The 25,203-nt window shown below is 52.1% G+C and overlaps 1 long non-coding RNA gene across 1 annotated transcript in view; it reads right to left on the reverse strand.

Annotated features, from left to right (window-relative positions):
• Positions 1-10,806: 10,806 nt before the first annotated feature.
• LOC139011666 (uncharacterized) overlaps positions 10,807-25,203 on the reverse strand; it is a 54,450-nt gene continuing 40,053 nt past the window's right edge. The window contains exon 3 of the long non-coding RNA XR_011471617.1: positions 10,807-10,875. This is a non-coding gene — a long non-coding RNA (uncharacterized lncRNA). The remainder of the gene's footprint in view (positions 10,876-25,203) is intronic.

Below are 25,203 nucleotides of genomic sequence, written 5' to 3' on the forward strand. Positions count from 1 at the left end.
GCAAATACAAAGAAGAAAATTTAAAAGAATAAAATTCCCAAACCATATGAGTTAGATTTTCTCCAAGACAGACAGATTTCCTAAGTGACAAAAGCTGTGCGCAGGGAGGAGGCTCAGAACCAGACTAGAGTGAGGGACAAGCCCACTTGGGGTGGGGGTGGGTGGGGATGAGGCAGAAGGAAATGGCCACTGTCCAAGCCCTGGCTCTGCAGCCAGGGCTCCTGGCACCACCGCTGGGCTCCCTCCCTGCTCCCTTCATCCTGACGCCTCTCCCGACAGGGACTCTGCCCGAGGCAGACCCACCTTCTCCCCCCGCAGGCCTCCCTCCCCCTTCCACCAGGGTCTCCACAGTGACTGAGGCGGCCTCACTGTCTTCCCACCCTCCTCCCCCCACTCCTTCCCCAACTTTGGGCTCCATATGACACAATGTGCTCCCTTTCCTGCCTTTATTGATGATGCCTCATACAGTCTTCTGACAGTTAAAGCCTGAGGACCTACTAGGGACTAGGCGTAGAGCTGGGTGCAGGGGCTCAGCCCTCCCCAGGATGGTGCTAATGCTGCCCCCCGACTGCCCACCCCAACTCCAGGGCCTGCCTTGGCGGATGAACTCTCTCCGTGAATCACCAGAATTTGGCAATATACCTGGTATCTCATATTAGAGCATTAGGGTAGCCAGTCCCCCCGTGGCCCCAACGCTTCTCACCATTCATGTCCTTGTGAGGCCTCTCTCCACAGTGAATTGCAGCTACTCTGTGTGACCAGCAGATGGTGTGACCAACATCTAACTTGTGTGTCTTTTGAGGCTCAGCTGTAAGCAGCATTGCAGCTTCTGTCTCAGTCGTGGGGCGGGGGGCGGGGGGGGGGGGGGGGGACCGTCCCCATGCTGTGAGGCTGCTCGAGCAGCCCGTGGAGAGGCCCACACTGAGGAACTGTGTCCCCTTCCAACAACCAGCACCCATCGGCCAGCCATGGGAGTGAGCGGGCAGGCCCTCTGCCCCAGGCGAGCCTTCAGATGCTACAGCCCTGCCAACGCCCTGAGGCAACTTCTCGAGACTCAAGCCAGAGCTACCCAGCTAAGCTGCTCCCAGATTCCTGACCCCCAAAACTATAGGAAAAAGGGGTTCATTTAATGTTCATCATATTCTAAACATAATGGTTGAGAGCGGGGCTGAGGAGTTCGATAGAGTTCACATCCTGGCTTCAGTTTTCTAGCTCTGTCTCTTAAGTTCGTCCTTTCATCAGCCTGTGCCTAGACAGTCTCACCTGTGAAGTGGGGGTGTCAGCTGTAGCTAAAGGAAGTCATACTTCACTCATCAATGCAGTGAAGTGCTCAGCAGCTCGACAAACAACGGCGTTAGCTCTCCCCGTTGTATGGCCTGGGACCCCACGTGTGTTCGTGTCCATGTCGGCACGGAGTAGCTCCTGGCCAATGCCAGCTGCATGGACCGGAGCAAAACGCTCTTCCACTCAGCCCAGCCCTTCCCCCTCAGCTCTCTGCTCCCGTTCTCCCTCCAAACTGCTCCTGCAAGACCTCAGTCCTGAAAAACTTGAGGGTCCCTCCATCCTCACGAGCAAGTGAGGTCCCACCAGCTCCGTCGGAGGCTGCGGGGATCCTGCCCTAGATGTCACTCACACAGGAAGAGGGGCCCCACCATGACCCAGCTTGGACTGTGCAAGGAGAGAGTGGCCCCAGTTTCGAACATACACCCAGGCACCCCCCCCCCCAACCCCAGTCTCCTTCTTTGAGGGAAGTGAGGGCCCAAGGATGCCAGCTCCCACCCCCAACCCCGTGGAACATGAGAGGGACCAGGCCAATCCCGAGTCCCCTCCCAGAGCACAGCCCAGGTGTCTTCCGGCCAGAGCACCTCCATTTCTCCCATCACACTCCAACCCCCAGTCACCTGCCCACAGGGAAGTCGTGGACGCGCCTCCGAAATATTAGAAAGATGATTTTTCAAGAAGAAATTCTCCAGTGTTGCTGAAGTGTGACTGACTGATTTCTCTCCCCTCCTCCTCAGCATCTGTCCCCCGGAAGAGCGGGGAGCGGGTGAGGGTGTCCCCTGGTGAAGGAGCAGGAACCCAGCCATGTGGGGTGAGCAGGCCACAGGAAGGGGACATGGCCCAGCACCACAGCACAGAGTGGCTGTGAACGTGAGGCACACGTGCATGACTGTTTCATCCCGGACCCAGCGTTCCCATGCTCAGGAGCGGATGAGCACACGCTGTCATTGTCCCACGTGCTTCAGCCACAGGGCTGTCTGCTGCGATGTGGGGCGAGCCTGCAGCCGGAGGGTCAGGCTGGGGCACCAGGAGACACGTCCACAGAGTCCAAGAAGGCGGGGCTCGGCAGACTGCTGCGCCACTGTCCTCAGCCTGCTGCTCCAAGCGGCAGGGAGCCTGGGAAGGGAAGGCAGTGGAGCAATGGAAAAGCAGGGTGGGCTGGGTCCAGGCCCGCCCAGGGGCAGCAGCTGGCCCTTCCCTTGCATGTGAAGCCTCACTGAGGGGGCTGAGGCATTCAAGCCTGAGACCAGACAGAGCTGGGCACGAATCCCAGCTCACTGTGTGAGCTCACGCACACGAGGCCTGTTTCCTCATCTGTAGAAGGGAGGTGACACCAGGATCTCCCCCTAAGGATTATGGAGATGGTCTCCGTAAGGTGCCTGGTATAGAGCAAATGCTCCATAAATGGAGGCTGCGAGCATTTCTCCAAGCATCGAATTAGTGCACCAACTCCAGCCCTTGGAGTGAAATGATTTATTTACAAACCCTGCCTCTGGTCTCGGCATCCCTCAGTTGTCCAGTGGACCCTGCTCCCTCCGCCTGGGTTGGGTAGGCCACAGCAAGACTGATGGGAAGGTGTGAGCGCTGGGCCAGGCAGAATCCCCTTGTGGAGCCTCATTGGGCAGGTTTTCTAGCTCCGAGAGCCAGGTGGGAGCAGCCCCTGGTGTTGGGGTCACTTCCTGGGGTGGGGGGGGGGGGGTGTGGCTGATCACGGGCACAGCTGAGCTGCTGCCTCCTGTTCCTTGAGAAAGGCAAACCCCAGGCCTGCTGAGCCGAACGTCAGCATGGAGCCACACCGCGGCCGGCACAGCGTGTCCTTCCCTGCCCAACTCAGTGGGCTGAGAGGGGACAGGAGAGCCTGCCAGCTCTGCAGGTGTGGGCACTGCGGTGGGGGGGAAAGGCCGGAAGACTCTGGTCCCAGGGCAGCTGAGCTCTGGGAGCCTTCTGCCCAGCCACCTTGGCCCTCACGGATCAGCAGAAACTGGGGGCCCGACTCTCGCTGCTGCCGGCTTCGGGTCCTTACAGTGTGGCGGCACCGGGCCTGGGCACCTGCCCTGTGGCCTCTTGGCCACCCGCAGAGAGGCAGCAGGCCCCCGGCTGGTGTGCAGCTTCTCCTCGGGGGTTCTGTAGTAAGGCATGAATCCTGAGTCACATAGGGTGTGGCCACTGGGGGCAGCATTGCTTGAGAAAGTGATGTCCAGGCTGTTGTCACGGGAGTGCCCTGCAGAGACCAGCAGGATGGTGCAGCAGGTGGGTGAGGACCCCGAGACCGGGTCCGGGCCTGCCGAGGCAGCCTGGTCAGAGGAGACAAGGTGGTTAGCCAGGCTCCCAGGGTCAGTCCAGACCCAGGACTGGCCTGTGCCTGCACCCCCACGGGGGCGGTAGGGGAAGGGCCCATCGCACACTGGGAGATACTCCTCAGCATCACTCACCCCTCCAGGGCTCCCAGCTAGAAGGGGCGTGCCTGGGATTAGAGCCCCGCATCCTGCCCCCTCCATCTCTGCAGGCATGGGCACAGTGCCCCGCTTCATGGAGCTGGAGGTGGCCGTTAGTAACAGGACACGGGTCTGGGGGTCAGATCTCAGGTTTGTTCTTGGTAGCAACTGTGCCCTTGGCCAAGTCACTTAGCTTCTTTTAGACTCATTTTTCTCATCCATAAAATGGGAATAATAATCAGAATTATCTCATCAGACTGTTATTAGGATAAGTGAGGTGATACATATGAAGTGTTTGGATGCCTAGCAAGTCATAAGGGCTCCACAGATGCTTCTGTAGGGGAGCGCCAGCTAAGCCTGGTGTCACAGTCACATTATTAGGTGTAATTTGCACAGTGGCTCTGTGGCTGGCTGCTACTTTATCTTCATTTGACAAGGAAACTGAGACTCACCAGGCTCTAACACCTTCCTCAGGCCACTGTACTATGAAGAACTGGGACTGAGTGAGGTAGTCTGCCTCCAGCCCCTGTCTTAACCAAGGCCACGCTGCTCCAGGAGCCCTAGCAGGCCCTGGGGGTGGGGCACTGGCCTGGCCTCCTGGACCCTGGGGCCTGGCACAGGGGTCTGGAGGAGGCCAGGGGCCCAGGGCTGCTCCCCACACCCTTCTGTGGCTTCTCACGGGGCCTTACGCACTCACAGAGCTCCCGCTGATGACTGTCCTGTGGAAGCAGCCAGCCTGCGCCTCCCTTCTGGTGGGTGGGTCTTGGGAGGCCCTAGAAGAAAGGCTGGGAAAATTCTCCTCCTTGGAGCGGTAGTAAGGGAAGAGCCCACCAGGTGGTTCAGAGTCCTCCCAGGATGGCGCCTCCCTGGTACTCCAGACTCCTCCTTGGTCCCTCCCAACCTCTGGCTGCAGGGCCGACTCCTCAGTCAGGAGCTGCCCATAGGTGCGGAAGAAGGGCAGGTACTCCAAGTTCACCAGGGGCCCATGGGAGCGGCCGGAGTTGCTGATGGGCTCACTGCCCGTTGAGCTGGCGGCCTGCTGTTGCTGGGACAGGAGCCCCGAGTCCTCCTCCTTCTCCAGGAAGTTCTGAGAGGACAATGCTCCAGGCTCATCCTCGCACCTCTGCTGGGACGTCTGGGAAGAGAAGGGCACTCCATCTGTTACTGCACCCCAACTTCTCCAGAGACCCTGAAGGCCAGGGGGCTCTTTCTAAGCGCAAACCTGAGTGTGGCTCTCCTTTAAAACCCAGCCGATGGCTTCCAGCCAGGGTTAGGTTACCCATGAGCCTGCCAGCACCTGCAACCTCCTCTTACATCCTCTCTCCCTGCTTGCTCCACTCGGGACACCCTGGCCTTCCTACCGGTCCTCAGTCACACCATGCTGGCCCTGTTTGAAAGCCTGTGCCCAATCTGCTCTCCCATCAGCTCAGAGGAGCCTTCCCAGTCCCCGCCTTCCACCCTGTGACTGCAGATCACTTGGCCCTTCACTTGCTCCCACACCGAAATGTTCTCGGTCTGTGGCCTTCACACTGCGTGTATGCAGTGGTCTTGTCTGTCTGGTGCTCCTGGCTCATCGTAGGCACTCAGTTGATAGTTTTCCCACAAATGATTGGTCTAATCTGCCGATTCTCAGCCCATCTCCTATTCCAGTGGTCGCCAGTCTTTCAGACCTTACGGACCACCAGTGGTCTGCGGAACCCCGATTAGCGACCATTCCCTTCACTCTGTTTGGTCCGGCCACACAGACCTTCAACATGCCAAGCGGACTCCCAACACAGGGCCTTTGCACATGCTGATGCTCCTCCCTGAAATCTCTTCTCTCTCCTTTTCCCTTTATGACAACTCCTTCAGCTCTTGGCTCAAGGTCAATTCCCTGGTGTAGCTGCATCACAATGTATTATTAACGCCCACCACCCTCCCCGACAGCAGCCATTCCTCCCCTGTGAAGCATTCATAGGCATGATGATTAGTGTCTCTTATGCCCCAGTTATAAATTCCACCAAGGCCAAGTCTGTCTGTCTTCTGTATCCTCAGGGACTATAACAGCCCTGGCGTGCAGTAGATACCAAATACTGGGAGAAAGGTGGGAGGGAGGGATGGAGGCCAGGAGCAAAGTCTTTGCCAGACTCAATGTCGATGGGAGGGAGAGGCCGTGTCTTGGGGAGAGAAAGGGATGGAAATAAGGAAGTACTTCCTAGGCCCAGTGGGGATAGAGGCCCAGAACACTGGCTGTAGAAAAGCCAGTGCAGTCTCCACCTTTGCCTGTCCGGCCAGACCCAGAGCCCCTGGTACACATGGTGGCCTCTGCATCCCATAGAACTATTGTGGTCTGGCCCCAGCTTCTGGATCCCTGCTGGGGCCTCTGGACCTTAAGTGCCCTCCTCCACCACATGTGGTCTGTGCTTGTCCTAACTCCTTGAGGTCACCTCAGTCCCAATCTGAAATCCTAACCTGCAGTAAGTCCCAGCCTGCTCTCCCACGGGCTGCAAGCTCCTGGAGAGCAGGGACCAGGCCCTGCACCTGAGTCCCAGGGCCCAGCTCAGGCCAACTTGCTGAGTTTCTACCAACCCCCTTAAGCGGCCTATGAAGACAGACTTGCCTTTCCAGCTTTGCTGTAGTGAGGACACAGGACAGGCTGGTGGCAGCGCTAGGGTTTGAGCTCACTTCTGCCCTGCTCCAAAGCCCGGGCCCTTTTCACTGTGATTTACACGGATTGTGGGCTGAACTGTGTCCTCCACAGATTATCGAAGTCCTGACCCTGGTACCTGTGTGCGTGTGATGTTATTTGGAAACAGGGTCCTTGCAGATGTAATCAAGTTCAGATGAGGTCAGACCGGGGTTGAGTGGACCTTAAATCCAGTGACTGTGCGCTTACAAGACCCAGGAAATCTGGACACAGACACAAGGACGATGTTACGTGACAATGGAGGCAGAGATCAGAATGATGTTGCCTCCAGCCAAGAACCGCGAGGACCGCCAGCCACCACCACAGGCGGGGAGCGAGGCCAGGAGCAGAGTCCCCCTCTGGGCTCCCGAGGAGGAGCCCTGCTCACACCTGGTTTGGGCTGTGGCCTTCAGATCTGTGAAAATGAATCTGTGCTAACACCCCCTTGTGGGGCCTTGTTATTGCAGCCTTTGGACCAGACAGGCTGGTTGGCCGCCGTGTGGCTGATGGGATTCAGCACAAGGCGAGGATGGCAGGGCTCTTCCAGCCCCACCCGGTGGGCAGCTTGTGGGGAGAGACCCATTGTCATGACTTCGGTCCCCTGCGTGGGCTGGGCACAGCTAGGCCTTACCCTTCCTGCCATCAATGGTGCTGGCCCAGGGCGGCCCCCGGGGTGGGCCAGTGGCTCCCTCACACCTCAGTCTTCCCCGCCCGGGCCCTGGCTCCACTTCACCAGCGAGTCCTGGATGGAATGGGCCAGATGTGCCTCCACCAACTCCCCTAGTGCTCGATGCCACTCATGCTGCCCCTGAGACACGGCCTCCAGGTCCGCTCTGGGGTCAGCGGTAGTCCTGAGGCGACATGATCAAGCCTAATCTTCTAACTCTGGCTGAAAGAACCAGGCCTCTCCCCCAAGCCCCACCCTCCTGGACTTCTCTTCTGCTCTGCCAGTCAGAGAAGATTCCAGCATGAAGTCACAAAACCTGGTGTTGGGCAAGAAAGCCAGATGGCTCCGTTACCATGGAGGCCACTGCCCCAACACCCAGTGCATCTGTGATCACCACCTGCCTCTAATTCATCCTAACCCAGGTCTCCCCCGAGACTCCTGGAGACAAAGGGAAGGCAGACGTCTCTGGAACCAGATCAGTTCTCCCTGAGGGGCCAGTGGGCTCCCTGGGACCTGCACCCAGACACCAGCGGAGGGCCCCAGGGCCTTCTGGGAAGGTGAGGGGGTGGCTCCACGGGTCCTTCTGCTACCCTGGGCTCCTTACCTGGTGCCTCAGTTTCCTCGGCGCTGGTCTCTGCTCTTGTCACTCAGCGTCAGTGGCCTCGCCTGTGGTTCTTCCCAGGCATCCTGAGCCGGAAGTGGGACAGTCACAGGACTGGCTATGCCGAACGCCGGCTTTCTCCACCACCACAGCGTCTTCCCAGGTCTGGCGCTCCTGCTCAGCGGGACGCGACCTCCAAAAATGCCACACGCAGTCCTGGCTGCAGACTTCCGGTCAGGAAGGGGCACCGCTGTTCTGCCAGCGTGCAGGTTGGAGAGTGGGCCTCAGGTCTCGGAGAGCCGGAGGCAAGGCCTAGAGTCCATCTTTAGCTTCAAGATTGTTAGCCCAAGTAAAGAGGGGGTACAGTAAACCCTTGATTTTGTGGACCTCAATGTAACAGACTTCGGATTTAACGGACAAAATTTCTGGTCCATATATCGTATGTGAAAATTAACACCTGTTAATTTTAAAATGCTTTTAACTGAGATTTGCTTATAATTAAATTAACAGGTTATTTTTCTGTTATTAATTCACTGTTATTTTTAAGAAGTTTTAGCAGATAGGCAGGATGTTGGAAAAACACTGTAGTAATTTTGCTGACATAAATAAATATTACATAGCTGCCGCTAGAGTCTACATATTTAAATCCAAGAGTCAGTGCTCATAAACAATGTTCGGTGAATGATTAACTCGCGATCCCACCCCATCACGAGGGGTGATTGGTTCTGTTGTCACGTGGCGTGACTTTCTGCAGCAGTTTTACCACGTGCTGCCAATGTTCCCGTGTGCGCGAAGCCACATCCCACCCACCCATGTGCATTTGTTTACTCACAATGACTGGTGAATGCACGCATTTACTAAACCTACTCAGTATACATTTAAAATTACTGTAATACATATAGAAAACTTTCTGTGAAATTAAACTTTTCATAATACTTAATTTTAATTACACAAACTAGTAAAAACACATTAACGAGTTTGTCAATTTTTTAACATACGTATTTGGAAAACCTACTTTATTACATAATGGACTTTGGGCTTTAACAGACACCCCCTCGCCTGAATCAGTCTGTTATATTGAGGTTTTACTGTAGTGAGGCTTAACGAGGTTAAGGATTCGTTGAGGAATAAATGGCCAGGAGTAAAATAGCAGAGCTGCAATTCAAATTTAGGCAGCCAGCCTCTGAAACTGAAGTACTTAATTACTTTGCCATTGAAAAATGGCTTTAGGCCGGCCGGTGTGGTTGAGTATTGACATACGAACCAGGAGGTCACAGTTGATTCCCCATCAGGGTACGTGCCCAATTTATGGGCTCATCCCCAGTAGGAGGCTTGCAGGAGGCAGCCAATCAATTATTCTCTCATTGACATTCCTCTCTCTCTCTCCCTCTTCCTTCCTCTCTGAAATCAATAAAAACATATCTTTTTTTAAAAAAAAGAAAATAAGTTTAGGTGACACACAGGTGAACAGTTTTCATTTTTAACAGCAAATATATTTAATAGCATGTATATTAGAAAAAATATAATTATCCCATCACAGCCGTGATTTTATAGATATTTTTGCTTGGGACAAGGTTAAATTAGATTTCTTTTTCAGTAAAAGATGAGTCTATGTAAATACCTATCACGAGGTGTAATCAGATATGGTCAGACCATACAGGACACTGGTTTGGTGACATGTTCCTGGCTGGCCTCTGGTTGTGTATCTGTGGACGTAGGTGAATTTTATGTAAAGGGAACCATTCACCACAACTTGCTGTCTCCAGTCCACAGCAGGTGTTAATTCTGCCCTTCTCCTCACTAATAGAAGCTAAAGCCAGCCCCTCAGGCCTTTCTGTCGGGCGGATGGTCTTTACCTGCGAGAAGTTTCAGGTGACTTTCAGGGAGCCATCTCCCCACGCTGCTGCGCAAGTCCAGGTCCCAGGGTTTCCTAGCGAGCCCTCTGAGATCCCGGCCAGCATAGCGCCCTGGAGAAAACGCACCTCCTTCACCTGTCAGCGGAGCTCACTCAAGCTGGAGCTCAAGCATTTGCCAGGCAGAACCCCGACCCCTGCGTCCCTGTCCCCTGAGCTCCAGGCATGGGCCTTCCATGGCTCTACCCAATCCTCACTGGCTCCTCACACCCATGGACCAGTGGGTATGATTGGGCCCACGGTTGCAAAATGTGGAGCCAGGACTCAGCACCAGGACCCTTTAAATGTACCCCACAGTAGGCGGGGGCAGGGATTCGGGGCGCCATTCTGGAGATGAGGTCAGTGTGGCTGAGGGTCCCGTCTAGGTCCCTGACCCTGTGCTTTAGTCCCTGCTGTGCAGGAGGAGAGACCGCTGTCTAGATGGGGAGGGACAGCAGGGCACCCATGCCTCACCCCCATCTCTGCCACAGGGACCATCTGCCTGTCCTGGCAGAAGCCAGTGAGGTCAGTGAGGGCAGGAGCTTCAGAACCCAGGCTGTCCCCCAGCCACTCTCATTCTGGCCCTTAACACTCTGATCCTGGACAGCTCTTTCAGCTGACCCTGACCTTCAGATAGCTCCCCGGCCAACCCAACCTGCTGCCTGGGCTCTCTTTCTAAATTCTGATTTTATCTCGTCACTTCCTTGCTCAAAACCTTTGGTTGCTCCGAAGGATTTGTATGCATGCATATGAGCATAACCAATGGACCTAAGACACTGGGGGGTAGGGGAGGCCAGGGGATTGTCAAGGACCGGGGGGCGGGGGGGGGGGGGGACACATATGTAATACCGTTTGTAATACTTTAAGCAATAAAAAAATTAAAAACAAACAAACAAACAAAAAAAACCTTTGGTTGCTCCCTCTTGCTTGGGTCTGGCATTCTAGGTCTTTCCCAATCCATCTGCCTCTCTCCATTGCTGAAAGCCAGCTCCCCCTGGGGGGCCTGGACTTGGACTTGCTGTGCAACCAACACACCCAGCATGCCCCCCCTCTGTGCCTTCTCTCAGATGGTAGCCCCTCTCCCACCAAGCCAGCCAGCAGCCTTCCTCCTAGAAACCTGCCCGATGACCACAGGTGCTCTTAGTCTGCTGGGGCTGCCGTACACAATCCCACAGACTGGGGGCTTACACACCACGTTTATGTTCTCAGTCCTAGCGCCGGACGTCTGAGACCAGGTGTCAGCAGGGCTGGTTTCTTTTGAGGCTTCTCTCCTTGGCTTATAGATGGCTGTTTTGTCCCTTTGTCTTCACATGACTGACCTCTGCGTGTGTCTGCTATAAGGACACCTTCATATTAGATTAGTGCCCATCCTAATAACTTAATTTTACCTTAATTACCGCTTTAAAAGCTTCATCTCCAAATAGGATTAATTCTGAGGTACTAAGGGTTAGTGCTCTAATGTGAATTTGGGGGAAACAATTCAGCTCATAACAGGGGCTCAAGATGTTTTCTGCCCCCTTTCTCAGACTGTGTTACAGAGCGAATGGCTGTGATCTCCGGGGCAGGAACAAGGCCACCTGCTTCTTAAGTCCCTGTCCCCTCACGGGGTGTGTGCCTCCAGCCCTCTGGTAGGAAGCACTGAGGCTTTGGGGCCAGGCAGACCTTCCTTTATATCCCAGCTCTGCCACTTACCAGCTGTGTGACTCTGAGGAAGCTACTCAGCCTCTCTGAGCCTCAGACTGCTCAGCTATAAAATGAGATGATATCAGCATAAACCTGCTATGAGAATTCATTTGCAGAGCAGTCATAACGGTAAGAACAGTGCCTGGGATATAGCAGCCTGCCCGCAAATGGCAGTAATGATTATTGTTTCCTCACCCACAACCTCTGAACCTCTCAGTTTACAGGATATATTCAGGGACATGCAGATTGTTGCTCTGGGAACACAGGACAGGAAACCCTAAAATTTCATATATCCTATATAATAAAAGGCTAATATGCAAATTGTCCCCTCAGGAGTTCAACTGACCGGGAGTTCAACCGCTCGCTATGCTATGATGTGTGCTGACCATCAGGGGGCAGCACAGAATGAAGGAAAGCCCAGGCCGGCAGCCAGGGGAAGGAAGGCCCTGGCCGGCAGCTGGAAGGCCCCAATCAGTCCTGATTGCCAGCCAGGCCTAGGGACCCTACCCATGCACAAATTTTGTGCACTGGGCCTCTAGTGTATATATATATATCCGCTTGTACTTATTTTTGTGTGCTCTATTTAAAAATACCAGTCATAAAGCCAATCAGGTATTACAGAGATATCCTCTTATTTTAACACAAATTTCACATAAAATGTACTTACTATTATTTTTAAATGAGAAGGAAATACATACCCTACAGTTAGTTCCCTCAGAATTCTTACATGTAACTTTTAGTGGGGGAGATAGGTACTTTCCTAGTTATCCACAAGGGGGCAGACTAATTCCATTTCTTCTGGAACGTACTCTGGGTCCTTATTAAAGATCATTCAAAACTGCTATTTTTGTGTGACTTTCCTTCAAAGAAATGAAGTTTCCCTATTCACAGAAGATGCCGTTTTTTAAAAGCTGACAACTTACAGATGGCCGTTGGTTTAAAAACATTTTAGAATCATTTATACACACATTTTCCTCAGTCAATCACTGAGGATTCTAACAAATGCCACATCCAGAATCTAAGAACACTGCGGTTTTTCCACTAGAAAGTCAAGCAGATTATTTAAATTCACAGGAAAGGGAAAAAAATCATCTTTTCTCAACATCAAACAGAAAACATTCTCTCTTTGAAAATGTAAATCCCTCAAACATATTCAAGAATTTTAACCAGCATCTCAGAAACTATCCTATTACTCTTTGAAGCCTTTAAAGAATTTTCTTTAAATAGTCACATGCCATTCAGGGAGGCGGGGGGGAGGGGGGGGGCGGCTTTTAAGTGACAATGATGCCAGGAAGGGCCCATGCGCCCCTGGTACCTTCTTCCAAGTAGGAAGAACAGAGAATCACTAGGCAACTGGAGGGGTGTGGGGATGTCTCAGACGAAGACACAGCATCATTTCCCATCTGTTCTACACCTGGGGTAGAATAGGGCGCAAGTGCTGAACTGCAGGGAGCCTCAAAGATGAGGTGAAGAACAGAGTTCGGAGAACTGGATCTCTCCTGCCTCTGCTCTTCCATCCAAGACCCCGTCCTGGGGTGGGGACATGCCAACGGGATGAAGCCCAGCTGGTAGGAAGCCAGAGGGAGAAACTGGGTGGGTGCTCAGTCCTCTTTTGAGCTAATAACCAAATGGCTCAGGTAAGGAACTGGATCTCCATCTGAGGTCAGGAAAACGGAACAATCAAGCAGATACCAGTTATTTTACTCATAGAAGTTTTTCCTAAGGAAGTAACTGAAGATATTTACAGAGATGTGGCTCTAAGATGTTTATAACAAGGAAACGTAAATAAAAATTTAAAAAACCCTAAATATCCAACAAATAAATAATGCTGTATCCACACAAGTAAATATTATGAAATAGTTTAAAATTATAACATAGAAATGTGTTTATTGCCATGGAAAAAGAGTCACAATATTAAGTGGAAGACAGCTGTTATGAAACAGTCTATGCAGGACACATGCCGAGGTAGACATTCTCAGTTTTCTTTTTGCTCTTTTTAAAATTTTCAACCTATTAAAAGTAATATATGAAATATATGCTAGCTATAGAAAAGTTATATTAAAAAAAAAGAACCCAAAATTCCTATCAAAATCCCAGCAAGATATTTTGTAGATATATAGGCAAGATTATTCTAAAATTTATATGGAAAGACAAAGGACACAAAATAGCTAAAATAAATTTTTTAAAAGAGTAAATTGGGAAGAATCATTCTACCTGATTTAAGATTTACAATGTACCCACAGCAGTCAAGAGTGTGTGGTATTGGCAGACACACACATAGTCAATGAAACAGAAGAAAGGACCCTGAAATAGACCCATACAAATATGTTCAACTGTGTTTTGACAAAAGTGCAAACACAAATTAATAAGAGGGAAGAGAGTCTTTTCAACAAATGGTGCTGGAACAATTGGACATCTGTGGGCAAAAAAACAAAGATGTGAACCTTGACCAAGTCTCACACCTTATATGAAAACTGACTCAGTTACCAATTTAAATGTAAAACTATAAAACATTTAGAAAAGAAATAGGAGAAAATCTTCAGGGCCAGGAAAGAGTTCTTAGACACAACATCAAAAGCACAATTCCTAAAAGGAAACCTTGATAAAGTGGCCTTCATTAAAAAGAAAGCTTTTTCTAAGAGGATGAAAAATAAGCTGCAGAATGGGAGAAAATATTTACAGATCACCTAGCTGACAAAGAATGAGTAGCTAGACTATGTAAATAACCTGCAAAACCAAACAACACCAAACAACAACAACAACAACACTCAAAAAACCAAACAACCAGTCCACTTCGAAAATGGACAGAAGACAAGACATTCCACCAAACAGGATATGCAGGTGACCAATAGAACACATGGAATTATGTTCAACATCATCAGCCATTAGAAATGTAAATTAGAATCACAATGAGATGTCACCACTCCCCTATCAGAATGGCTAACATGAAAAATAGTGAGCACACCAATGCTGGGAGGATGCACGGACACTGGATCTCTCACGCATTGCTGGTGCGAGTATAAGACAGGAACACAGTTTCTTAAAGAGCGGAGCATGCCACTACCATGGAGCCCAGCAATGCATTTCCTAGGAATTTCTCCTACAAACATGAAGACACGATATTCACACCAAAATCTGTACGGGAACATATAGAGCAGTCGTCTTCATAGTAGCTCCAAACTAGAAACAACCAGCAGCCTTCAATGGGTGAAAGGTTAAACAGACAGTGGTAGAGCCACACCATAGACCACTACCCAACCGTAAAAAGGAACTATTGATCCACACAACAACCTGATGACTCTCCAGAGAATAAGGTTGAGTGGAAAGAGCCAGTCCCGAAGAGTTGCATTCTGTATGAGTCCATCTATATAACATTCTTGAAAGGACAAAATGATAGAAATGGAGAAGAGTTTAGTGGTTACAGAATGATCAGAGGGGTGAAGCAAGACAGAGGTGGTGTGGCTGTCTGGGACACATGAGGGATCCTATGGTGATGGAAATGTCTACATTTTGACTGTCGAGGTCAATATCCTAGTTGTGATGTTGTACTAAAGATCTGCAAAACATTACCTTTGGAGGAAGCTGGGTAATGGTATGTGGGATCTGTCTATATTATTTCTTACAACTGCATGTGACTCTACAATGATCTCAAAAAGTGTAATTAGAATAAAAAGGACAGAGATGGGACTGTCCATAGAAAATGGCAGAGATGGGCCTGTGTGCTGTGCTGCTCTGGGCTCCATCACGGCCTCCCATCCTGCCTTGGGGACCCAGAGGAGACATGTTGCGTATGCCAGGGAGAGCTCATCCCTCACCAGGGAGAGCCTCACCAGGTGAGGCACCCCTCACCCTGCCCTGTTGGCAGCCCTCAAGGACAGGCAAGGAGGTGAGACGGATGAGGACTCACTCTGTCAGCTCTGAGCCACTGGCAGAGCAGGCCAGGCACCACCCTCCCAGCAGCAGGCCTCAGCAAAGTGCTCACCTGGATCACCCCTGCCCACAGGCAGGATGAAACACTGACACCGTCTCTGTCCAGGTGCGATCTGGGAGCCAGTTAGTGTCCATCAGCAACCAGCAAATGAGTAGGCGTGGCTTGCTCAGGGCTGTCTTTAGGAGAACTAATGGCTGTTTAGCTAACAGACCTTAATGAGAGCAGCTTTCTCCAATTAAATAACAGGCAGGTTTTTTGCAAACCCTTGCAGTCTGCCTAGTAACCAAAAGGTAAACATAACTAACACAACTGATTACAAGGTCCAAGAAATGCTGTTTTGATCTGTTAACTGCCTCTAATGAGGACGAAGCTATCAGAAATGTAAACAACCCATCAGAGTGAGGGTATTGAGAGGATTTGGAGGGAGCACGGCATTTAGAAGCTACTGTTTGCGCTAGAGCAGCAGCACGTGGCTGCTCCCTGTAGCATGCAAATGCAGGCGTCTGACTTTCAAAGGCAAAGGAGGCACACAGCCCAGGTGGATGTCTTGGGTGAGGAGGCAAGCTGTTTGAGTGATGCAGGCCAGGAATTCCAGTGGGCTCTCTCTTTGCTCTAAGCCAGTGGTTCTCAATCTTCCTAATACCGTGACCCTTTAATACAGTTCCTCATGTTGTGGTGACCCCCAATTTCATTGTTACAAATTGAACATAATTAAAGCATAGTGATTAATCACAAAAACAATATGTAATTATATATGTGTTTTCTGATGGTCTTAGGCGACTCCTGTGAAAGGGTCGTTCGACCCCCAAAGGGGTCGCGACCCACAGGTTGAGAACCGCTGCTCTAAGCAGCACCAATGCTGAACCTAAAATAAAGTCTGTTCCCACTGGCCTTCTTTCTCTTCCTGCAACTCACCCAGTTGTTTCCTACCCCAGGGCCTTTGCACTTGCTGTCCCCCTACCTGAGTGCTCTGCCTTTCAGACCTGGACAGATTCCTAGGTTTCAGCATCTCTTCCTCTTCCTCAGAAGGGCTGTTCCTGGCCACACCTCTACTCACAGTCCCTACAACATCTCAATTTCTCTCTTTCGTCCTGGTTTATTATCCTCACCAAAGTGAAGTTTCCATAAAGAGAGGAAGCTTGTCTGTTTCATTCTGTTATTCCCATGGCCTGACCTAGAATAAGTGTCTGTTGAGAGAATCAGTGAACCAAGCTATCTTTTCCTGTAGCAGCTTTAATTCTGCCCAAGAAGGCTATGGCCCCTCTCAGGGATTTTGTTGCCTGTGGGAGACTGAAAAGGACAGCCCCCACCTTTTGGGAAATCCCTTTGGGAGGAGCTTTTGCAGTACCTCTGACAAGTCAAGTCAGCAGGCTGAGGCCGGGCTCAGGGCCCCAGGACTGTGTTTCCTACATACCCAAGTCCACGCTGTTGGCTCCCTTCTCCTCCATGAGCTAGTCACTGTCTTCTCTCCTGTTCCTGTCCAGACCTGTCTATATGTGACAACACCAGCATTTTTTTAAAATATATTTTTAATCATTTCAGAGAGAAAGGGAGAGAGAGAGAAACATCAATGATGAGAGAGAATCATTGATCAGCTGCCTCCTGCATGCCCCTTACTGGGGATCAAGCTGGCAACCGGGCATGTGACCTTGACCAGAATCGAACCCAGGACCCTTCAGTCTGCAGGCCGACACTCTATCCACTGAGCCAAACTGGCTCAGGCATCACCAGTATTTTCTAAGAACAGAACGGTTGGATAATTCTAAACCTCCCCTTCAATTTCCAATGTGGTCTGCTAAAATTACTTCCCAGGGAGCAGGACAGAGCCTGGTCACAAGTCAAGAGACCCAGTTCTAGCCTGGCTGTGCCATGGCTCATACTGTGACCCTGGACAAGGCCGTGTCATCTCTGGGCCCAGATCTCTGTATAGGACACATGGCCTCTCGGCTCCCATCTGAGCCAGGAAACCTTCAACTTCCAGGTGCCTGTGGTGTGGGGTAGAGAGTGTGTGTGCTTGGTAAGTGCTATGGACTGAATATCTGTGTCCCCCAAATTCATAAGTTGACACCCAGTGCCCCATGTGACGGCATTTGGAGGCGGGCCTTTGGGAGGGGATTAGGTCATTAGGGTGGAGCCCTCATGGACGGGGTTCATGCCCTTAGAAAAGAGACCCCAGAGACCTCCCTTCTCCCTCCACCTCGTGAGATTACGGCACAGCAGGCCCTCAGCAAGCACCCGTCTGCCCACACCTTGATCTTGGACTTTCAGCCTCCAGAACTGTGAGGGGAAAAAACGTCTGTTTTTTAAGCCACCCAGTGTGTGGTGTTTCCCTGTGCTGAAATCCTTGATGACAACACCCAGCCATGTTTTTTCCTTTGGCTAATCAATTTGCAGAGAGAGAGAGGAAGAGAGGGAGAGAGAGAAGTGGGAGGTGGGGTACCAGGGACTTCTGAGGGACACACGCCCTTGCAATCCTCCCTCTTTCTTTTTTACTTAAAAATGGCACCAAACTCAGCAAGGCAGCAAGGCTCTTGGGCCCGGCAGCCCTCCTTAGGGGCCTTACGCTAAAGTCTGCTCTGCAGGAAGGGCCCTCGTGGGAGGAGCCACATGGTGCAAAGGCTCACCCACCTAGAGGGCTGGCTCCCAGGGGTGTGGGGCTGGACAAGACAGATGCCTCTGGCACTTGAGAGCTATGAGACTTCCAAGAAGCCACTTCAGCGTCCTGGGCCTCACTTTCTCCCTCTGTAACTGAAGAACAATAGTAACGGATGGGATTAGACGAAACAACAGTACAAGGAAATACTGTGCGGCACGGGGTAAATACTCAGTACCTGACAGCACTTAGCACGATGATGATGATGATGGAGGAGGGCCGGGGGAAGGAGGGAAAGTTGAAGATGAATTCGCATTACAAAACACCAGGAAAGGAATGAACTCTGGCTGTGCTTCTGATAGATGAAAGTGTGTGTGCAAGGGGTCCGGCCAAGCCTCTTTGGAAAATGAAAGCATTTGCTCACGCCCGAGGCATGGAGCAGAGCTCCAGTCTTGGAAAAGTAACATGCCTTCCCAAGGAAGCATCTATGCCAGGTATCCCTAGAGTTCAACAACACGGAGAAAGGAGAGAAATAACCAAATGTGTTCCCAGCTAATCTGGGCTCTTACAAGTAAGGTGGTGATGGCCATTTAAGGGGATGTCAGAAGCCACAGTTGAGTGAGCCATTAAAGGGGTGCCTCAACAGAGGCAAGGGCGAGGGAATAAAGGGACACACAGGATGCAGAATTGTTCTGATTACGGCTATTCAGAAAAATGTCTGTGACGGTCTCTGGGAGGGAAGATGAAAAACAGCTGATTTGCTTGAGTTATGTGATTAGGAGTGATTAAAGCAACATTTCTGTTATGGTTGTTACACTGCGGTTTGTGCCATTATTAAGTAAAAAATAAAGAGGGAGGATTGCAAGGGTGTGTGTCCCTCAGAAGTCCCTGGTACCCCACCTCCCACTTCTCTCTCTCTCTCTCTCTCTCTCTCCCTCTCTCTCTCTGCAAATTGATTAGCCAACAGAAAAAACATGGCTGGGTGTTGTCATCAAGGATTTCAGCACAAGGGGGAGTTTAAGGAGACAGAAGGCCACAGGGAAATTTGGGGGAGTCGGACCATAAAAACGCTTGTTAGCAAGGAGCCTTGTGAATCAGGAAACCCTGAGCCCCCAGAGGCCACAGGGCCCGGCCACTGCACTGGCCAGAAGACACCTCACCAAGCAGGCCTCTCGGGAGAGGAGATGTTGTCTAGGGAGCAAAGTGGTCACTTAGACCCATCAAGTCCCCACGCTCTGGCTCTGTCTGGGCAGCCAGCTGGAGAGAGGCGCGTTGCCTGTTATAATCACTCATGTTTGAAGCCACAGCAGCAATGGCCCCGTCACGGTCCTGACAGCCAGGGGTCTTGGAGAAAGCCCTATCGCCAACCTTGTCCCTCCATCCCTGGAGCCCAGCCAGGCTGTAGCTCAGCTGTGATGGGGCCCGGGCTCTCCTCTCCTTTGTTCTCTTCCAGGCAGAGTCCATAAATGGCTATCCACCCCCAGGAGAGGAAACTGAGGCTGACAAAACAAGAAACTAGCTGGAGGCCCAGAGGCCCAAGGCCACATGTCCTTGTAAATGGAGGAGTGTGATCCAAACACACACCACGTTCCTGATGTGCGCCATAAAGAAAGATGTGGAGGAGCAGCCAAATGCCTGGAAAGAGGAAGGAAGTAAAAATGCAGACACAACTCCTTCTGTGCTCCCCCCCTCCCCGCCTCCCCCAGCCACGGGCCCTGGGACAGCCCATCAACCTGCCCAGGAGGCACCAGCTGCTGTTCACAGCGTGAGAGGCTGGGGGCAGGTCACATGGGACTTCGGGAGGATAGGCCAACAGACAGACCCAGTTAGACTGACAGTGCTTTCTTCAAGTAGCGTGAACAGGAATTAAAAAATGTTAGAGGTGCAGAAGAGAAAAGAGAAAAACAGATTCCTGATCCCTGGCTGTTCCGTTAACCAGTCTGTACCCAGATTCAGGAGAGAGGACTGATTTTAAACTTTTGTGCTGCTCCGGGCCCTCTGAAATTGTTGACAACAAAGGCAAACCACAGTATACTGTTCCACCCCCGCGTGGCGGCCAGAGCCTGGGGACGGACTGCTCAGGCTGCCCCGAAGAGGAGCGGCTTGGAGAAGCCCCGTGTTCCTGGGCCCAATGTCCTCTCTGCGGGTTTTCAGCACCACGTTGTCACCAGAGCACATCTTATAATAATCCGAGAGGAACTCCAGGGCATCACAGCCCATCCTCCTCGGGCTGGTCCAGGTGAATCTTCCCGGAGCTCCGGCTTCATCCTGCCAGTGAGCCAGGCTGTCAGCAGCCTGCACAGACACGCAGATCTTCGCTGCCTTCTCCTTCCCCTGACCCACAGCCCTCTAGCAGTCTCTTCCTCCTGCAGGAACCCCTCCTTCTCTTTTCCCTCCCGCTCTTACACTCGGTCTGGAGAGCAGAGTCCTGCTCTGTGCAGTCCTCAGACCGTCTAGCTCAGTGGTTCTCAACCTTGGCTGCACATTCAAATAACCTGGGAATCTTTTTAAAATCCTGATTTCTGGGCCTCATCCTCCGGAAATGCTGTTTCTTTGTTGTGGGGTGGGGCCACAACATTAGTAACAAAGAAACAGAATTTCCGGAGGATGAGGCCCAGAAATCAGGATTTTAAGAAGATTCCCAGGTGATTAATGTGCAGCCAAGGTTGAGAACCACTGGTCTAGCTGGAGCCTCCAACCAGCTTCAGCTGTGAATCCTTTCCACACAGTCCTTGGTGGGTCCCAGTGTCTAACCAGACAGAAGTGGACGACACAGGTAAAAATGGGGATGGGAGCTCAGAGCCCTCTTCCCAGGTTCCCCTCTGCTACCTGCCCCAAAGCACCCCTTCCTGCGAGCAGCATTTGCACCCTCACATGCACCCTCACAATGCAGTAGGTCAGTGCCAGAGGCCGGGCCAGACCCAGGCTCCCTGACTACTGCCAGAGGATTCCTCAACGTCCACCCCTTCCCCCACAGGAGCACCCCAAGAGTCTCCTCCCTCTTCTCACTGTCCTGCTCCACTCCCCTTTTTTTTGTTGTTGTGAGTCCAGTGGTTTCTAAGCTTGGATGGTGTTCCTCTCTCCTTCTCAACCCACCCTGGCATCTCTGAGCAGTGGATTGTGGGGGGAAATCGAGTAACCAGGATCCATCAGGGTTGTACTGGGGCTGGGGTATGTGGGGGACCGATACCTGCTGGTGCAGGGGCCATGAAGCCTTCTCTGGGTATCAGCCACTCTGAGGAACCCACTGTCAGTACCAGCAGCAAGTGTTGGGCTCACAGGGGCCACTGATTTCCATGAAGAGCCACCTTACCCCTCTGTAAAGGGGTCCTCAGCCACACAAGGGTCCCAGGTCACGGGAGGGTCATGAAGTTTAGGTGGAAGGACATGAAGTCAGCCCAGGGTGTCTCTGGACATGTCACCCTTATGCTCCCTAGCCACATCGGAGGAGAGAGGAGATGTGAAAGGCCCCGTAGAGTGAATAAGTCAACGACATGTTGTGTAGAGATGGCCCTGGACCTGGACAGACCTGGGTTTCAGTGTGAACACAGCCTCGTCTGTTGCATGAGACCTGAGGACCCACACTGGGGTGAGGGCAGCCTGTAAACTGTGTGTGTGTGTGTGTGTGCGTGTGTGTGTGTGTGTGTGTGTGTGTTCTGTGAAGCGCCCAGCAAAGGGCCTGGCACCCACCACAACCCATATCCTCCTTCCACAAGGGGCCCAGCCAGTAATCCCCACCAACAGCTTTCAGGCTGGGCCCTGGCAACAGCAGGACAAACGGGCAACATAGATCCCCCGTGGGTCCAAGCAGCCGTCCTTCCTCAGCTCCGCTGGAGGCAAGAAATAGGGCCTAGTATAAGACCTGGGGTGGGCCTGGGTCAAGTGGATCACCCTGAGTGGGATGGCCTGGGGGAAGCGCCCCACCCCACGTAAAGGAGCTCAGCTGCTGAGTGAGCAGGGCCTGCAGTGACTGTGGGCCACTGCGTTGTTCCACCTCAGCAACTAAAAGAATGAAATGGATTGATTATATGCAGTTGACACACAAATGGTGTTTGGGGGGACTACTGGTCCAGCTGATCTCTGAGCCTCTTCAGAACTTGGTTCAAAGGAAGCCCTTCTAGCTGGATTGCAGCCACGCTCTGCCCACGCTCTGCCTCCCTCCCGACCTCCAACTGAGCTGGAGCCGAAGAAGTTGGTGTGTAAGTCCTCACTTAAGGTCAGTAAGTTCTGCGACTTTGAGCAAAAGGACTTATACCAAAACTATTTCCACTTCAGGCTAATGGATATAAACAGGGCTAAGTTCCTACAGCATCTCATCAATCTTACAGGAAACAATGCTGAACAAAAGGGCTTTATTTGAGGACCTGCTGTATGCCTGTGCCATGTGAGAAGGAGGGGGGCAGGGCCATCCCCAGGGGCTCTGGTTCTGCATCCCTCACGCCCTGCCACATTCCCCAGCAAGTCCCTGCATTCCCCTGACTGAAGGCTCTTCTACTCTCAGCCCCTGCCTGTCCCTCTTCATGCATCAGCTTGAGTGCCTTCCCTTCCTGCCCCCTGCTGCTCCTTTGAAGGCGCATCCCCAGGGGGAATGCAGGGGCGTCCTCTTCTCTCCCGTCCCACTGACTCCCCATCCCTTCCCTAGGGGCTCCATGGGAGGGATGGGAGCCAGGTCTCCATTCCTCTGCTTGTCCTGCAGGCCTGCTCAGCAGCCCAGCCACTCCTCCAGGACAGCGCAGCATGCACACACTTGCTGTCCCGGGTACACAGGTGGGCTCATTCCCTGTCTTTTAAGTCAATTTGACTGCATTTGAAAAGCCCAAAGGGAAATATCAATCCTAGATTTGTAAAATGAAAATGTAGTCCTTCTTTATTTTGTTTAATTTCTATTCTCAATGGTAGCTATTTTAAAAAATCAAGTGTTGTATTTTGGGATAATTATAGATTCACACACAGTTGTAAGCAATAATGAGGTCCCATGTGCCGTTACCCAGTTTTCCTCAATGATAGATAACGTCAAGTAAAACTGTGGTGCAATGTTGCCCTTGACTAGGAGTCGAACCCACAACCCTTTGGTGCACAGGCTGAAGCTCTAAGCACTAAGCAAAACCAGCCAGGGTGAGAGTTCTTTTTCAAGGTGGAAACACACCAATAGGTGACAAGGGGTCCAAGCTACTCCGTCACAAAGCCTTGGAACAGACGCTTGGAAACCGTGCTTCTGAATAACTGGCACAGATGTTAGTGTTAGGAATTAAAGTGTAAATCTTGACAGGAATCTACTTGTTCCAAGTAAAAGCCAGGAAATACTAACCAAGGGAACTGGGACTGAACCACATGGCAAAGGCACCGGAACCAGGAAGCCACGCCCTGGTCAAGCTGGGCCTTAGGGCTTTGTAATCCTGGGCAATGGCCTTAATGAGGCACAACTTCCGAATTACGGGTTCAGTCGGTTCTAAGAAAGAAAAGGCTGTGTTATCCAAGTTGACGTTTTCTTTCAGGAGGCATTAGCAGGGAATGAATGGATTAGTAATTTAAGAAATTTGTTTTTTCCTACAAGCGCACTTTTATGCCAACACGCCCATGTCCAAACCTTTCATCCATTCCCTGGAGCTCTGGAGACTCCTGAGAGGTGAAGTCACCTCTGGCCAGTCACAGCCTCCCTCCCAGGCTGCAGCCCACCCAGCAGCTACAAGTGTCTCACAGCCCAGGGGGACGACGGCTCAGCTCCTGCTGGGGGGTGGGGGTGGGGAAGGCCACCAAAGCCAATGGGAGCCATCTCCAGGCCCACCACCACCCCGTTGGGCTCTCAGGAAAAGCTGTGTCACCCTGACTAGAGCGGTGGGGAGGGGGGAGGCACTAGGCCAAACTTTAGGAACCTGAACACAACCCTCACCCTCTTCACCCAGTCCTAGTGAGTCACGGCTCACACAGAGAGGGGACCATCAGAAGAGTGCCCCCTCTGGGCTGCAAGCCCCAGCCTGGAAGAGGAACATTGTAAACAAGGGAGCTGAGGCCACATTTCATTGATTGCTCCTCTGCCGTTTCTTCCAGATGGAGCTCATCTGCTCAGCCTCCCTGTCGCTGCCCCAGTTGAGCCCTCACCTCCTCACATCTGCCCTACTAAATAGCCTCCTCGGAGCCTCCAGGCCTCCTGCCTCTTGCGTTTCTAATCAGGACCCCAGGATGCCAGCTCCTGCCTTTCTGAACAGTGGGCCAGGTTTTAACTCCTCCTCAGTGACACCCTCGGTCTACAGGGTAAAGCTCAGATGCTTAGCCGGCCCCATGGCGTCATCTCTCCAGGGTCATCACCCCAAACACCCAGGCCTGAGCCCAGAGCACTGAGCAGAGTGTGTCTGCATGTCACCTTTGCACAGAGCCTCTTACTGCACTGTGCGGGGCCAGGGGGACCCCCTCCTTTCTTCAAACCTTGCTGCCCACCCTAACCCCAAGAGGTGGTTACAAGGGCTCTTCCACTTGGTGGTGTGTGACCTTGAGCAATCACATGGCCACTTTGTGTTCCTTTTGCTTTGTCTGTAAAATGGGGAGAATAGCAGAGCCTTCCTATCTCCTAAGGTTGGGTGGAGATCAAGTGATTTAATGCAGGTGAAGTGTGCAGAAAAGTGCTATCACGAGTGTCATTACCTCTGCCCCTTACTTTGCAGCCAGACACCTAAGCTGAAGGAAGGGTCCAGGGGAAGATGATGCCCCCCCCCCCATTGGGGTTGGCCTTCATTGCAAACCAGAGATGGGATGGATAAGCAAAAAGGACTGCAGGAAAGCAGAAGATACAGCTGCCATGTGGGAAGTGACAGAGACAGACATCTGCCCTCTGGCTCCTTCCGGGCCCATGCATCCCTCCCTAAGGCCCAGGACAGGCGCTGGAAGAAATCTATGGAACCGCAAAGCCCACATGTGCTTTATCCTTTGCTGTCTTCCCCAGGGAGGCTTCGTGCATTCCTGCGGTCTGCTTCAGCCTCAGATCCCCCTTCCCCCTGATTACTTACTCGGCCTGTCCATCTCACCGTGGGGGCCTATAAGCGCCCCTGCGAATGCGCCCCTGGACTTGACCACACCTAACTAGCTCCAGGTGGACAGCCAGAGGCCAGTGCCTTCAGGGAAGGGGCGCCCGGGGTGAATGATTCCAACTGAAGCTTCACATCCGGAACTGTTCTCAACAAACCTCACTGGAGCTCCTGCCCTAGCCTTGGGCTGCTTCCTCCGCCGGTGGGGGAGGGGCCGGAGGAATGAGCAGCAGGTGTGCCCATCTCCCCCACCCCCAGCTCCTGACCTGGTTTCCCACCCCCCTCCCCCACCAGCCTCAGCTCAGAGCGGGTGCCCTGTGGACAGAGGCCTGCCGCTTTCCAGCATGAAGGCTCAGGTGGGCTGCGCAGAGCCTCTCGACCCTCTTCCCCAACACAGGAAAGTCATTCCACGCGGACTTGTTCTAGAATTTGCAAT

The sequence above is a fragment of the Myotis yumanensis genome, unplaced genomic scaffold (genome assembly GCF_028538775.1).
Source record: "Myotis yumanensis isolate MYYU_CA2020_CCGP unplaced genomic scaffold, mMyoYum1.0.hap1 SCAF_5, whole genome shotgun sequence".
NCBI lineage: Eukaryota > Metazoa > Chordata > Mammalia > Chiroptera > Vespertilionidae > Myotis > Myotis yumanensis.